Here is a 12,440-nt window from a genome sequence, read left to right as displayed (position 1 = left end):
GAATGATATCCCATTACATAAAACAAATTGACCTCTTTATCTATAGAAGCTGTAAATTGCAGCTATTTCAATAGAAGACACATGGGGTGAGAGAGTTTGCCCTGAGGTAGGCATTTCATGCATTTTTTAAAGCAAAATCAAAGTTCTAAAATAAGAACTATAATAGGAGAGAAATGTGGCAGAGCCACTGGGAATTTCTCATGATCCCGCATGTAATTGAACAGCATGAATACAAAACCAGCTGCATATTAGTTGTCCTGACATGACTGTCTTAGCACCTTTCAAAACAAAATGAATATTCCCTATTATTACTTTACCTCTTTCTGCTGGTTTTATTCTGATTCAACATTTTTGCAGTATTTTTTTTCAAGCATCTTACCTGTATACGGAGCTTTTCTCTTAACTTCAAAGCAAGCTCTAAGCAGTACAGGGTTCTAAGGAGGTTTCGGTATTGAAAACAACCGTGTAAAAAAAAAAAAAAGAAAACAACTGTGTCCCAAACCGTAATTATTTAATGTATGATAACTGTAAAAACAGAAATTTTGTATTAAAATTGTAATCTCCTGCTTGGCTATACCTGACCTGATAAGGGTGAATTTATTCTCTTTTTTCCCCATACTATGAACAAAAAGTAACCCCAAAATTATATTTACTCCAGACAGTCTTTTTTTTTTTTAACATTTTATTTATTTGATAGAGAGAGAGACACAGCGTGAGAGGGAACACTAGCAGAAGGAGTGGGAGAGGGAGAAGCAGGCTTCCCACTGAGATGTGGGGCTCGATCCCAGGACCCTGGGACCATGACCTGAGACGAAGGCAGACGCTTAACTGACTGAGCCACCCAGGCGCCTTCAACTCCAGAGAGTCTTCAAGGACCTAGAAACAGAACAGACGTTGGATCTCAGTATTATTGTATTACCCGAAAGTAAGAATTATGTAGTAAGATTATGAACTTGTATTCTTTTTTTTTAAGATTTTAATTATTTATTTATTTGAGAGAGAGAGTGAGCAAGAGAGAGAGCACAAGCCAGGGAGAGAGGCAGAGGGAGAAGCAAACTCCTCACTGAGCAGGGAGCCCAATTCTGGGCTTGATCTCAGGACCCTGGGATCATGACTTGAGCTGAGAGCAGACACCTAACCAACTGAGCCACCCAGGTGCTTCTGAACTTGTAATTTCTTATTTGAACCAAGATACTATGCTCCTATACATACCATTTCAAACACTTCAACCTCAATTTTTTTTTTGTCAAACAAGAAAAAAGAAGCACAGTAAAAACAATTAGTTTAGTATATGAAATCACAACAAAGAAAAAACTACTGAAACTTCCCTCTCACCTTTATCAGACCAGGGCACATAGCTGGACGTACAAAGTAATTAAAGTCTAAATGGGGATGTTGATATTATGAGGAATTATCCCCTTCTCCACAGAGAAGCCACTAGGATATGTTCGTCTTATTGTTATATTTTTTTAACTCTGAAAATCCTGTTGTAGGTTCTTATTTGTCACAATGGCTTTTTCATTGAACATTGTGCCTTTCAAGGAAATAATTAGGATTTGTGTTGAAACTTTAATTTGTCACTCTTATTTCTTTATAAAGATTTATTTATTTAATTTTAGGGAGAGAGCGGGGAGGGGGGTGAGAGGGGAGGGGTGTTGCAGAGAGCATGAGCCAGGGGAGGGGCAGAGGGAAAGAGAGAATCCTAAGCAGATTCTGCACTCAGCGTCCGCATCCAATTCAGGGTTGATCCCCACGACCCCAAGATCATGACCTGAACTGATACCAAGAATGCTGAACAGACTGAGCCACCCAGGCACCCCTTGCTACTCTTATTTTGACCTCAAAGGATAATCTATTTGCTTCCTTTGTTTCATATAAATATAATTCTCAATATTGTGCAGTCTGATTCCTCGACCATACAATCTCTCAAGAGATTCAGGGGGAAATTTTTCCTCTTAATCTTGGAGAATAAAAATATGAATAAAAAAACTAAATTAGGCAAGTATCTTCAGAACTAAGAGTAGAAATTAACTTCAGGGTAGTTTTCAGTGAGTCTCACACGTCTTTTGATTCTCCTCCCCTGAGCACCTGAGTTATCAATAAACACTGAATAAGTTATCATGAAATTAGTCATGTCTGTGAAATAAAGCATATAAATATTTCTATAAAACTATGAATGGAGATATAAATATGTCTTGATAATTATTGCTATGACTTCTATTAGTACTGCTATTATAAACCCTCGAATTGTCTAATAATTTACGTATTGAATTGTAGATGACTACCAAATACCACTCCAAATACAGTCTTTTCAGGTAGAAAGCTCCCACAGCACTTACACAATACAAATATACCTATACTGAGGGGCTCCATTTGGTTTTCAATAATCCTCTCAAGCACTTCTTATACACATTAAATTTGACAATTGCATAAAGGATTATTACAAATGAGATACACAAAAGGAAACTGTAGTACCACAGAACACTAACTAATATATGGGTTAACATCTTTTTCAAAACAATCTATTTAAGGAGAATAGTAGTCAATTAATGAAGTATGGAAAATTGAGCCAATGTGAGTTTGTGCCAGTAAGAGTTCAAGGACTCGATCCTGCTCCCTATTATCGTTTAATGTGCCGAATTACCATAAACTTCTTTTACCTTGCACTTTCTTAGAATGCATTCTAAGAATAAAGTGAGATCACTAAAAAAAACTGTGATGCTTGTTAAATAATTACACAGTTTGAGACAAGGTTGTTCTCCATAAGGTCGGGTACTATTACTGAGGTGGTTGACCAAGCAGAATGTGGCATTGTTATGGCCTTGAACTGTAAGAATATTAAGATCCAGAGGTTTTTCCTATAATATAAAGATCTCTCAAGTAGAAATTCAGAAAGGTATTTTTAAAAATTCTCTTTCTCTTCTTAAGCTGAAGAATTACATAACAACAACAACAAATCTGAATTCGGCCGAAAATGAATTTTTCACTAGCAGTATATTAAGGCAAGACTTTGGTCATAGTGTGTAGGCATAGGGCACCCATGATCAATAGTTGTCTCTCTGGCATGATCACATTCAGCATTTAACAGTCATTAAACAATTAGTTAAAACAGATTTTGGAAACTAAAATTAGAAGGGTAACATCCCAAGTCATCATTTCTCTCATTCTGATACCTATTGCACTTTAGACAAATATAATATTGCTGTCTTCTTAGTATTTTAAAGTTTTGCATTTGTGTTTGAATTTCCTGTAATAGAAAAATATGCCATCTATAAATGTATTCAACTCTAACAAATCATACCCGTTCACCCTCACACACTCCAAAGTTTTTATACTGTATATAGGAAAAAGAAATGAGACGTCTCTAATGGAATATCTACCCACTCTCAGTTATTTTTATACACACACACACACCCCACACATAAATACACAAATTAGGATGTCAGAAAAAGTAACATTTTTTAATGTGAAAAACTGGGAACGTTGTTAATACCAAAGCCATTTTCCCAGACCTTTTAGAATTCCTCTAGGACAATTTTGACAGAGATTTAATCTTAATGACATAAACAAAGTTGCTACTCAATAATTCATTTCATAAAACCAGAGGGAAAAAGAGCAACTGCATGACACTAAATCACTGCTTGGATCTTGAGTACTATTCACAATAACTAGCCCGGCCATTCTTTATAAGTGCGTTGTTCCCTTTGAGAGATACGAATTTTAATTTCACTAGCCCGGCTGTCCTTTTTTTATAAATCTGCAGGTTCCTTGGAAGGAAACACATTTTAATTTTAGATGTATGGAGAAAGAAAAATATGTGTACACATTTACTCAAACTCTTAAAGACTTGTAAAACTTTTTAGAATATAAGCTCTTTTAATTCCAAATGTATGGTAACTGGATAGAGAATAAACTGAAATTCATGTATATTCCATCTAGAAAGAAAAAAAAATGTTGAATAAATTATATATAAATAAAATTTAGCCAATTGATGGATTCAATTGTTTTCTGAAACCTTTAAGCATTTACATTTCATATTCAATTCATTTCACATGACATTAGTAGTGATACCAATTCATATGTGAATATCAGACCTCGATATTAATAATCATTCTTAGCTAACATATTAAAGATAATGATGTGAGTTTTGGTTATGAAATACACATAAAATAATATTTCCTCTGGCTCATTGTTTATAGCACTCATTTCACAATTAATCATATGCCATTGTGGCATCTTTTAAAAAAAATTTTATTCCTAACAAAATTTTCTGTTATTTTTTAACTTTTTTTATTACCTCTTGGGGGAGGAACTAGTTTTCTAAATTTTAACAAGGAACTAATTTTTGTATGTACACCCCACAACACTCACAAAAACAAATGCTTATTGATTTGAATTTGTTTCCTTCAGTTTTATTAAAATATGTAAAAATATAATAATTATAATTTATTTTTTATAATTATTATTTAGCTAATCACATTGTTATGGATCTAGAGGGTTTTTTTTCTATACATACCACATAGACACGGTTTAACTACATATACAATGACTTACCAGAGTTAATTTTTTGGTTCATCTTTCTCATAAAAAAATTGAAGAGTATCTTGACTATTTAATTTGTAAATGGAAAGTATATAATGACCAAATGTACTCTCACTGCATGCTAGCTGACTGTCATTGCTAACTGAACTCCATTTTAAGTGGAAAGATGGTGCCTGTTAAGCTAAGAGCCCAGGGCCAGTAAAATCAGGAGCCAAACATACCCCTTCCATTGATTCCATTTCCTGTATGGCTGTTCTCCAATCTGACAATAAGCATGTGACAGTTTCCATTGTTTATGCCTTGCACCAGAGCAAATCAACAATGTTGACAATTTAAAGTCATTTGCAGCCATATTACATATAAATAAAATAACCAGTCCTACTAATGTTGATAATGAACTCTAATTTTTCAGATAAGCAGTTAATTGCTTCCTTCTGGCTTTCTATATTTCTCATCACGTGCAGCAAAAGGAAACTTCGGGTCTGATTGGCAACAGCCTCCCCAGTTGCATAGCAGTTTTCTCACTATCAAGCAGTGATGGTGCCAATAAAACACAGGCAATTCCTGTTTACATTTGCATCAAGATATTCTCTTGGTTTGTTTCATGCAAAATGACCCAAGCCAATAACCACAGTCGGGTTCTCTCTACATTAGAAAACCCAGGTATAATTTGAGATTCATCTAAAACTAGATTCTGTCTACAGCACAGTAAAATTAACAAGGAGCAATTTTAATGAAATAATTGCAAATTTTCAAATATAAAAGAAAAGTTAATAATTCTAGATTTTCCCCTATGCAGGTGTTATGAAGTAGGTAAAGGACTATTAAAATTATTGTTTGAACTCAAGAAAAATTAAACAAACAACTTTCAAGTTGATAGAAAAGCTTGCTAGAAATGAAAAGTGTAAAAGAAATGTCACAAAATAGCATACGATTAAATGTAAATGAGAAAGCATAAGCAGTGAATCAAGAGATATTCTTTCATATATATATCATAATCAAAATTCATGACCTTGATGTTAGCTAAGAATGACTAATAATAAGTCAGGTGTTCATATATGAATGGATCCTAAAACAATGTTTGAGGTTTTCTGAAAACTAAAGTATATATTTATATATAGTTATGTGCATTTATAATAAATACTATATAATTTTGTCCAATTTCATATATAACATTAAGATGAATAAATAAGACGAATGATTTTAACACTATTTTGTCATTGAGATTATTTAGCATTTTGTGAACACTGATATCTTTTGTGACCATTTTTCTGCAGTATTTAACTAAATCAAATCATTTTTATTTAATATTTATTTAAATTATTTCTCCTTATATGCATTATAAACACTTTTTTAATTGAACTTAATTCCATTCATTTCAGCCATTGTTTTTCAGATAATCCAAACAAGAATTGTTATATTTAGTCCTCTGGTGGATTTTACATTTATTTGCATCTTGGGACTAAAAGTAACACTGTAGAATATGGTGTTCTCCTTGACAACAAATCACCGATTCTGTAATAAGTTATATGTGGCTTTTTGATTAAGGAAAAAATCTTAAACTCTTTTTATTAAACTATTTCCTCTATGTTAACCTTTAGATTCCTTCAATTCTGTTATTCATTTGCATTAAGTAAAATTTCCTTTTTTTCTTTTTCATTGCTTAAGGTCTGAAATATGAGCATTTATTCTAGCATTTCAAGATTTTTGTAGGAAAAGTTGTTTGGCTCATCCATGTCATTCATGGTTATATATATATATATATAATTTATAATTATATATAATTTATATATATATATAAATTTGATTTCTATTCAGTTTGGGTTTTCTAGACTTTTGAACCTAAAAGTTGGTACCTACCTTGTCCATTTTATAGCTTTAGCATTGGAAAAGAATTTTTCTGAGTAAACTATTGTTTGTTTTCAAGAATTATATTAGCTCTTTTGGTTGCTGCCTCTCTGTAAATTAATACCTTAAGACACCATCTCTAGGAATCTAAGATGCTTTTCCACTACCAACGTCAATAGCTATTAAATATTTAACTACTTTTAAAAAATCTGTAGTTTTACCATTTTACCAAACATAAAACTAACCTGACACCTTTCTGCTGATACAAATATTGGCCTGTTTGTTCAGCACAGAATATGTGCTTGCCCTTTTCCAGCTGTAAGCTGTTTTCTTGATAAAAATAACTATACGTTACACTGATAAAATATCTTAAACCCTAGTTCTTCGTGGAACTCCAAAGTTTCTGTTTAGGAATTCAAGTAGATTATATAAAGTGAGTTCTTCTTTATTTATATAATATAACCTAAATTAGCATGATTTGCCACTGGAGTGAAAAATCACATAATATATTTTTCCTGATTTGTCTTTTTTTTTTTTTAATATTCAAGGTTTTTTAATTTTCTAGTTACAAATGCCTATAGTTTATCCACTCTGGAGCTGATGCTGAATTCTTTCTTATATTGAATTAAACTGATCAAATTTGAAATACGTCATTCAGCTTTGTATAAATATAAATTACACATTTGGGGGTGCCTGGGTGGCTCAGTCGGTTAAGCATCTGCCTTAGGCTTAGGTCATGATCTCAGGGTCCTGGGATAGAGTCCTGCATCAGGCTCCTTGCTCAGGGGCAGAGTCTGCTTCTCCCTTTCCCTCTGCCCTTTCTCCACGTGTGCGCTCTCCCTCTCTCTCTCAAATGAATAAACAGAATCTTTTTTTAAAAAAGTTACACTTTTTCGGGCGCCTGGGTGGCTCAGTTGGTTAGCGACTGCCTTCGGCTCAGGTCATGATCCTGGAGTCCTGGGATCGAGTCCCACATCGGGCTCCCGGCTCGGCGGAGAGCCTGCTTCTCCCTCTGACCCTATCCCCTCTCATGCTGTTTCTCTCTCTCTCTCTCTCAAGTAAATAAATAAATAAAATCTTAAAAAAAAAAAAAGTTACACTTTTTCTTATAAAGTCTGTTTTCTCCTTGGGCCTCTTTAAATCTCTCAGAAAGATACCATCCAGATATATTGACTTTCTATTTTGATTCTGTTAGACTGACTTAAAAAGTTCTTGCGAACTGGCCACACTAAGCCAGTTTAAGAAATAATTTTGAAGAGAGCCCCCATCTATTACACATAGCAAATGTAGATATATTCCAGGTAATTATGGCTATAGGTCTATTCTTTCTTCTAGAATGTAAACTTTATCCTCATTTCTAATTCCAGTTTTATGTCAGTTATTAGCATAATGAAGATTCCTCTTCTCATCTCTAGATTTCTAGATTATTCCTAAACAAAATGACTGATTCAAAGTCTATAATAATATGACGCCTGGGATGACTTTAAACTAGTATACAATCATCTCCCAATTGTGTTTAATTTAAAATTCCACTGTCTTCTTTAGATGAAAATGTTCCTTCCAGTCTTTTTAAGAGCTTCAGGATTTTTCCATCTAAGCATTTCATGTTCTTCCAACTCAGTCTCTGTAATTAGTGGCTCCAGGCCAATAAATTCATCCTGCATGTCAGTGCCTCTGTTTCTTCTAGCTTCAGCTCACGATGTGAAAGCAAATCATTACAACTGGCTTCCCAGGCTTGAAATTGAATTTGACAAACACTCTTGGGGAGTTACATACGATGAGGACATGAGTTACAGATAGCAATGACACCTATCTTCTAACCTCATTACACATATTCAGGTCCTACTGAATTCAAAGAGAGTCATGAGTACGTAAGAAAGAACAAAATTTGTCCCTGGATTTCTAATACATCTCTAATGGCATACAGGAGACATCATGCTTCTCATTGAGCACTGGGAGTTCCAGGTTCCAAGGGATTATGTATTTTTTATTTGCTATTTAAATAATGTCCACTTTGGGGCGCCTGGGTGGCTCAGTTGGTTAAGCGACTGCCTTCGGCTCAGGTCATGATCCTGGAGTCCCGGGATCGAGTCCCACATCGGGCTCCCTGCTCGGCAGGGAGTCTGCTTCTCCCTCTGACCCTCCTCCCTCTCATGCTCTCTGTATCTCATTCTCTCTGTCTCAAATAAATAAATAAAATCTTTAAAAAAATAAATAAATAAATAAATAAATAAATAAATAAAGTCCACTTTGGTATATTATTCTAAGTAGATCTCATCTCAGTCCACAATGCCACAAGAGTGCAGTCTCAAAAGCTTAATTATGAAATATAAAACATTCATAAATTTATGGTGCATTGCAAAAGTCAGAAGTAAAGTTAGCAAAAAAGGATGAAACAACCTCAGAAGATGTTAAAACAAAGGAAAATAGAGATCTTTTAATACCATGTCTTCATTTTACCTGAAGAAAGCACAGGTTCCAGGAAGAAAATGAGAGCCCAGGTCAAAGAACTAGCTACCGACCGACCTGGAATAAAAATCAAGTCTTCTTATTTTCATCTCGATGTTTCCGATCTTGTATTACTGATTTTCAAGAGAAACAAACATATAACTTAACCTTTATAATTTCCAATTTCCTCTACTATAAATGCCAAGATACACAAATTTAGGGTTTTTCCCCCAGATCATTATTTTATCAACATTTTCCTTCTTTACAATTACAGATTTCAAATGATTTACATATTAATGTGGACTTTGAGGTCCAAGTTAGTTACTTTGAAAATTGAACCCTACTAATATGTTTATTCCTATACTAAAAGTTACTGCAATGACCATTTTGAAAGTCCCGTTTAGAATATTTTTAACTTCCTCTTGTTTTTTTAGAGTTGCTTTAAAAATTCAAAAAATTACAGGCAGAAATGTGTTTTGTTTGGGGTTAACTTGTTAAAGAATGATAAGCTTGGCCATATGTTCCCCTCAAGCTTCCCTGTCATGGAACTCAAATGTGCTATATCCAGAAGAAGACGAGGGGGCAGTGTAGCCTTCGGTCTCTAATTAGTTTCATGCCTATCATTCCAGCATTCAAACACAAATGAACTTGCAAACCTCAGTGGACTTCTTTTAAAAATGAAGGCACTGATTGACTTTTGGCTGTTGCTTAAAAAAATATCCCGAGGAAATGTTGCGTCCTTTATACCCCTACATTCCCAACCTCATAAGAGAAGAAAGGCTCCCAAAAGCTTGCCAGTACTATTTATTACTTTTAGCAGAGTAGAGCCTCTTGAAAATGCACACATACCCATAATGCCAGTACTTCCACTGATATAAAATAAAACGAATAAATGAATAATAAATGAAATATCACAAATGTATTTGCCTTGTCCTCTCATATAAATTAAGATGGGACAACAAAAGTCCCATAATGAATTCAAATAATTAAAAATCAGTGTTTAGGGGGAAAAAAAGGTGTATGCTGTAGAAATGCAAGGATTATTTCAGATCAACATCTGTGAGGATCCATTGATTAATTACAGCTATGACTACACCAATAAAAAGGGACTTTATGGCACTTGATATATTTTTTCACTCTTCTGCAACTGAAACTCCTACTTCTAATAACAGTTGAAGACTTGATTGCCTCAATGTTTGCATTCCAGAATTAGAACAAAAATGGTGACTTCAAATCTCAAAAGTTCACAGAAGATTTGCCTTAATATGGAAACAGGAGCTAAATAATTTATGAAATGTGAAGGAGTAATATCATCTCAATGACATTGGTTCAGATTATCTTTTCCAAGCAATTATTGATAATCTACATGCAAGAAGCTAAATACTAGGTGCTTTCATTTATATCTTACTTACTCTTTACAGCAACTGTATGAATAGATTAGTTATGCCTATTTTATAATTAATTTTATAAAAAACAAAACAAAACTTAGAGTCAGTGAGATTAAGTAACATGACCAAGATAACACAACTAGTAAGAGTAAAGGTATTTTCTTAAAACAATTTGGTCTATTATTTATTTATTCTTCAGCAAAGACAATAGAGTATGTTTGAAATGCCACTGTCATGAATTAAATCTTTCAAAAATATAATTTTAATTGTTCTGTAACCAAATGGAATTGGGCTTACAATATAATATTTTTTTACCAGAAGAATTTATCTTGCCCTTTCAAGGTAACAAAGCACTTTCCAATATAAAATGGAATCAAGTCAAGTTCTCTCTTTCTCTCTCTCTCCCTTTCCCCTTTCCCCACTTCCTTTCCTGGCTCTTTCTTTTCCTTTCCTTGAATTAATGTGAATTCCAAGTGGCCTTACAAGTTTTCCTGGAACTGAGGCAAGGACATCTTACCCATGTAATGTCATGTCCCCTGAAGCCAGCTGATCCTCCCTTATCCAGGTATCATCTATGTCTATTGCATCTGTTCTGGATGTCTCTGATTTGCCATGACCTCCAGTTGACAGGCCCATAATCTACATATCCCTTCTTCCAATGGTAAGGCCCTCATATCTATTTCCCTACATTTCTTGTAGACAAATTTAGAAATCTTCCCTCAACATGCCCTGGCCTGGATGTGCAAAACTCTATAGTATCGCTATGGTCCAGGCTGGTCCACCAGGTACTTCAATCAACCATGAATAACCTATACCTCTGATATTCTGAGATACTTACCATCTTGCTTAGCTGTGTCCTGAGACTCCTAAATCATGGCATGCTCAGCTCTGAGATATCTCCAAACTTATCTGGTGTCTTCAGAGACATACATTCTCCCAGGACTCAGCTGAAAAGCTATAGCAAAGACTAAATCTCTTTCCAAAGACCCAACAACAATTAAACTGAATGCACTTTTCTTCCAGTCTCTTTCCTGCCCTGTAGTTGAACCCACCTTCTTCAAATGGCTCCTGGGGAGAAGTCATTAAGCAGAATGTCTGCAATCCATAATCTCCCTAGTGGCAGGAGGAGGGTGATAGGGGAGATGCCCTGAGAAACAAAGAAGCTACTTTAGCCAAATCTCCTTGCAAACATGCTGATGACAGTTCTGGTACACAAACTAATGATATTCTCTCTCAGAAGGGTCTTTATCTGTGAAAATATTTTAGCATGCTATACTTGATTTGCCTGGATTGCTTGTACTAAACAAACATGGAATCTATGAATTTGTAGCACACATCTCTCTAGAAAATGTTACATAAACTATACAGCCATCTGGACACATGACAATGTATCACAGCAAAATGATCCTCTTCTGTGTCCTTTATGGAACCACGAATATCACATGATAGTCCTATATAGTAACCTGAGCCAGAGCACATCCTGACTGGTAAGAAGTAACCTAGGTAACTACATTGAAGGTCCTGGATCTCTCCCTGTTTCACCTGTGCCTCATGATTACATATCTCTTGAAATTATTAGTAAATCTTGTTATTAGCTAAGATTTCTCATTCGAGTGAGTCTGATTTGACAATACAGTCCTTTGTATTATCTCAACTCATTACCATCTTCTCTCACTGGTATAAACCCTACATTCTGAATCATCCAGATCTGGGCTTTGGTATTTTTAAATAAGATTAGAAAATTCAGGGGTGCCTGGGTGGCTCAATCGTTAAGCGTCTGCCTTCGGCTCAGGTCATGATCCCAGGGTCCTGGGATCGAGCCCCGCATCGGGCTCCCTGCTCCGCGGGAAGCCTGCTTCTCCCTCTCCCACTCCCCCTGCTTGTGTTCCCTCTCTCACTGTGTCTCTGTCAAATAAATAAAATCTTTAAAAAAAAAAATAAGATTAGAAAATTCACTAAATGGTTTTCTCTTTTAAAGAGAGCACCCAAGTCTTACAATTAAAAGTAGGAATATTGCTCACTATTCTATGCTTGAGGCAGTGAACACAAAAGACCCTTGATGCTTGGATGATGAGGACGATAGTAAGGATAACGAGAATATTAAAAATACATAATCCAATATTAAAATATGAACTAGTGCTTTTATTTTAGATGTTTACTATGGCGGTATCACTATATCATCTTTAGTACATTATAGTCACACCTTTATTACAC

At 34.7% G+C, this 12,440-nt stretch overlaps 1 long non-coding RNA gene across 2 annotated transcripts in view; it reads right to left on the bottom strand.

Annotated features, from left to right (window-relative positions):
* Positions 1-688: 688 nt before the first annotated feature.
* LOC115945013 (uncharacterized) overlaps positions 689-12,440 on the bottom strand; it is a 55,972-nt gene continuing 44,220 nt past the window's right edge. For both annotated transcript variants that reach the window (XR_004079494.2, XR_004079495.2), the window contains exons 2-4: positions 11,279-11,373; positions 8,851-8,916; positions 689-876 (exon numbers count right to left, since the gene is read on the bottom strand). This is a non-coding gene — a long non-coding RNA (uncharacterized LOC115945013). The remainder of the gene's footprint in view (positions 877-8,850; positions 8,917-11,278; positions 11,374-12,440) is intronic.

Source organism: Leptonychotes weddellii, chromosome 6, assembly GCF_054177405.1.
Source record: "Leptonychotes weddellii isolate Sample4059 chromosome 6, ASM5417740v2, whole genome shotgun sequence".
NCBI lineage: Eukaryota > Metazoa > Chordata > Mammalia > Carnivora > Phocidae > Leptonychotes > Leptonychotes weddellii.
This window is presented reverse-complemented; position numbering and strand designations above follow the sequence as displayed.